Consider the following 5,187-nt stretch of genomic DNA (forward strand, 5'->3'; position numbering starts at 1 on the left):
CACACACACACACATATAGACACAGAAATTTTTGAACAATAGAATTATCTTCTTAAACTACTACCTTTTAGAACTATTAAGCTTTTCCTTATGTTTTCCTGACTAAAAGGGGTCTATTCCACTTTGGAAAAAAAAACAAATGAGCATTTTTACATAAATGCCTGAATCCAGAATTTGAGCAAAATTAATATGCTACAATTTAAAAAAAAAACAAAAAACAAACTACATATAGGTTTATGTGCTATATTGGACTGTGTTCAGCCTGGTATGAATGCAAACCATCAGTGTCATACCTTCCAAAATAGGGAAGACACAGGGGCCCATCCTGTAAAGACAATAAAGGAATTTTTGCACCACAAGCTGGAGTTAAAACAAATTCCGGTGAAGAAATCCTGGCCATTAGAAGTCAGTGAGGAATCTGCCATCACCTGTCCAGACAGAACGTCACTTTTGCAGTTAAATGTAGTCAGCTTCATGTATTTTATTATCATTTATCATTTAAAAACTTTTACACTGGTAGTTCATTCATCTAAGATGAGAATTAAAGGTTTTCAGTTAAGGGAAGTAAAAATATTAGCACTATTTTAAATCAGTATAGAAAAACAATGAAAAGTTATTAAAAAGCATATTAAAGAAAATAGTTTAAAATTAAGATCGTAGATGTTTTGCATGTTTTTAAGTTGCCTTATTAGGAGCCAGAAAAAAATGACACTATCCTTCCTGCTTATCTATATCTATTCATTTTCATAGCACAAATCCCTTTGTAACACATTTTTCCCTCTAGTGGCCCAACTGCTTTAGAGTCTTTAGTAGTCATTATTTTCTAAAAACACTGCAGCAATTTTAATCCTCCAGACATGTAAAACTTCACATAAAAGAGTAGAATGTCCTACAGAACACAAACAAGTCACTTTTATATAAAAGCAGCCCTGACTAGATTAAATCTCTGGCACAAGAAGCTGAGTATATAACTATTCAAGTAAACATCCATTTAGGTTATATATTAAGCCTTTTTATCACTTGCTGTATTATAAGAAACAACAAACTATTACAGCATGATTGCTACAGTCCTGTTCTCTGGGAAGTAGTTTAAGGCCTCTTTCCTCCCCACTGCAATTTTAAACCAAATGATACACTCATTTCCTCAATGGCAAGGTTCTTGTAGGAAACTCAGTAGCAATTTTAAATCTTATGCATATGATTCAAAGTAAATTTACAAGTAGAGCACATGCATAGAATATTTAAAAGTATTTATCTTGATAACCACCAGGAACTTCTCTTTGACTTTTTACTTAAAGTGCAATTAAGAGCCTGCATAATCTCTACAATTTTTTTACTGGAATTCTCTATTTTATACAGTCTTAAAGTTTCAAGGACAGAATTCTGGAGGAAAAATATTTTTTACTTTCACATATCACAATCTGGACACTCACACTGACTGGTGGTGTCATCCCAACTTTGGAAAGTTTGTATTTTTGTCTATCATACAGACCTACTGATCTTTCTGGAACCACTCAGTCTCTGAAGAAATGCACAGAACTGTTTGTCTGAAATTCCAGACTTAGAAAAACCCACATCTGATGTGTTGCTCCAGTACTTTTAGTAATGAAGTTAAGGATGACAATGTGCATAAGCATTCACAGCACCAAACTCTGTAAGATCAAAAGTGGAAAAGCTTGACTTTGCTGGACATAATACACACTTGTGCTATCTTGTGGGAACAAAAAGGATGCAAAAAAGAGTGTACAACAAATGGCATCTTTTGTCAGTGTTCAAGCTTGCCACAATCCACACTGAGAACTGGGGCAATTTTTGTAGAGCAGCACTGTTAATTGTTGCCAAGATCTTTCTGAATTAACCGGTGCCTTCACTCACTAGATTTACTTCAGTTTAAAGTTATAGATGAGCCCCAAGTTTCTGCCTTTGCATTGTCCTGGCCTTCCAAGGAGAATGATTCCCAGGGCTCAAAGAATGCACTGGATGGAAGATGGAAGTGTTGTCACACGAAATGCTAGGATGGCTCAGCCCTTTCTCTGTGACGTTAACTAATAAAATGTACAAACACCTGCTTTCCAAAGAGCCCAACAGGCATGAAGTGAGTTCATGCCATACAACTTGCATTCCCAGAGCTTGCCCATCACTTACTGTGAACCAAAAGCCAAACCTCTTACCTTTTTTTACCAGGTGGAGAAAATTAATTGTTTCTTTCACAGGCCATTCTCCTTAAGGGCATATAATACACTTCCATTACAACACTATTGGCTTGTCTGTGTGACAATAAACTTTTGGATCTGAAGGACAAACTCTGAAGAAACAAAAACTTGTTCTCCCTGAAGGAACTAAATGGCCCTGAGAGTCTCTAACCTTCGGCTGTAATGGCTGTTTCCAGGCCACATGTCATGTTATCAGCTAGTGAGGGTGATGTAGGACTGACTCCTGGCACAAATCAGGGATTGTGAGTAGCTGAAGGAAGAGACCACGTTCTGATGGTGTCTCTTCACCTGGATCAGTGTCAGTTACTTCAGACACTTGATCTGGAGGTACAGTTTTCCTCTGGAGTCAACAGAGAGAAACAGGGAGCTTCCCAAGGCAAATCAAACCTTCCCAGCTCCTAAGCCTCTTCATCCCTTCTAAAAGGGTATGATATTCAGCTGTATCAAGGCATTACTGGGTAAAACAACCTCTACAAGTGCTATTGGGTGTGGTGCACATTTGAATGCGCTAAGAGGCATCCATCTCAAAATGCTTCTGAATTCACTTCCTTTTTGACACACTGTAAATCAAAATCTTTTCAGGGAGTGCTCCTTAGATGGCATATTTATGTGGCTGGTTTTTAATTCTTAATTGTAGCATTTTGCCCACATCCTTCTTGAGTCATATCTTCTTTGTTACAGACTATCTTTGTTTTTTTGCAAGATGACAAAAGACAGACTGCAAGTCAGTGATGAGACAGCATTGCTTATTTTGCTCTCATTGTGGCTTATTCCATAATGTGAAGGTGGAGCAGGTGATGCACCTATTTTAAGCAGAAGAGAGTTCCCTGCTGGCTCCTGCCCTGCTGCATTACAGATTCCCCATAAGGAAACAGCTCGGAGGAACAGAAGAGACGCTGCAGAATTAATCACACTGCTCCTTCCTGATGAGAACACCAAGCTCTTAGCTGATTTCAGGTAGAAAGCCCTGGGATTTGCTGCAGAAGAGGCTGGGGGTGAAGAAATAGCTCAGGGATAGAGAGCCTCAAGTTAAAGAAAATTATACTCTTTCAAAGCCTTGTCAGGGGCGAGGGAGAAGCCCCTGCAGCAAAGACTGAGACAGCTACTGGTATCTCAGGCAACATTTTAATAAGCTGAAATCTCAGTAAACTGAACTCTGCAAAAAATAAATTGAGGTTCATTTCAGTACTGAAAGAACCTGAAGGAAAATTTAGCAGGGAATCTCCATGGGAACATTCTTTCCAAAACTATATGCTTACCCCAGAGCAGTATGACCCTCCACATACTCCTGCCACAGAGACTTCTCTCAGGAAGCCTCTTTCCTGGTAATCAGAAAGATGCTAACTCAGATCACACAGGAGGAAGATGCATTGGGCATGGCAAGTAATATAGTAGAAGAATGGCAGATTTGAGCCTTTTGGTGAGGGAAGGCAATGGGTGTCTTTCCATGAGAAGATTTTGAGCCACACATTCACACCCTGTGACTGTAGACAGGCTGAAGTGGTTGCATCACATTACAGATCAGGGAGACCAGCTGGGCCACCACAGAGGATCAGAGACCAGCAGAGAGGTCTTGGCCACTAAAGGCTTGCTGGATGAGAAGGAAACATGAGAAGAGAGAAAACTGTGAGAGCAGAAAAGAGTTGACAGGTCTGGCTGGTGGGAACCAGGGGACAGCATCTTTAAAGGCTTTGCAGAGCTATGGTGCAATGATGGTGTTAGAGGCAATGTCCCAATTGCCCAAAAAACTGAACTCATTCAGATTTCCCAGCTCTTAGTGATTCCTGAATGCATACCTGCATGCTGGTCTTCTGCAGGGCTCTTCCAACAGCTGAAATACTCCAGAGGATTAGGTCACTCTGAGTGCTGGCGCTCACATGAGCCCATCACGCCAGATTTCTATCTGTCCCAGATGAGATGTTGTGTTGAAAACCTTTCTAAATCCCAACCTCTCAAACTGCCTCCTGCTCCCTATAACTGCATGTATTCAGGTTTGTAAGTTAGCAGGTGTACCTAAAAAGAAAAGTCAAAACAGACTTTCTATGGATTCTTGAAACTAGGTTTTGGGAGCTGTTTTATCTCTCTGCCCTTATCACCTGACAGTGCCTCCTCCTTAATTCTATTCATTATTCCTTCAAAGAGGGCTCTTGCCCATGATATCCCTTTATGAAAGCAAATTCACCTTTCACATGAGGATGTAAACACATGGTTGTATCCCTAGAAAAAGCACAGAGAGATGAGAAGCAGGGTATTTTAGGAAACCCAAAAGGTGATGAACATTTCATGACTTAAATTAGATATGTTATTTGTATGTATCCCAGCAGGAAAAGACAGCGCAGTCGCAAAGGGACTGACCCCTTCCTTGCTCTCATTGTGACACCATGACAAAAAAAAAATCAGAATCATATGGGTCCACTGAGAACACAAGGACATGACCTGCAGTCCTGCAGTTTCCAAACAGCCATGACTCAACTTCCTGTACTTGAAGGAGAGTCAGAACAAAACTATCTTGGAGTCATGTTTCTGAACTTAGAGAGAAATGATTATATGTTCACTGAAAGTCTCTGAGGTGAATGCAGTACATATGGCGCCAGGTCTGATGTGATCATGTGTATTCTCAAGAATTTGAGAGCCCCAAGTGTCGGTGAAGAGGCAGCAAATGCTCTGAGCTCATGATGCCAGGGAGCTCTGAACATACAGTGATGTGTGCACTCACTTTGTCCTCTTACAATACAAAGCCACTCTGCTTGGATAAAGTGTCTTAATGGCACACAAAGAAAAAAAAGAGATTTTTTGACCTGACATAACATTAAAAGAAATGTTTAGCAAATCTGATGCAAAACTTATTTGGGAAATTTGCCATAGAACATATTCAGCCCAACCTCTCTTTACTCTCCCTTCCAAGCAAATGTCTCTTTTCTTATGGCCCCCTTTTTTAGTTTGCTTTATATTTGTAATTTAAAATAGGAAACAA

The sequence above is a fragment of the Pyrgilauda ruficollis genome, unplaced genomic scaffold (assembly GCF_017590135.1).
Source record: "Pyrgilauda ruficollis isolate IOZ18807 unplaced genomic scaffold, ASM1759013v1 scaffold42, whole genome shotgun sequence".
Taxonomy (NCBI): domain Eukaryota; kingdom Metazoa; phylum Chordata; class Aves; order Passeriformes; family Passeridae; genus Pyrgilauda; species Pyrgilauda ruficollis.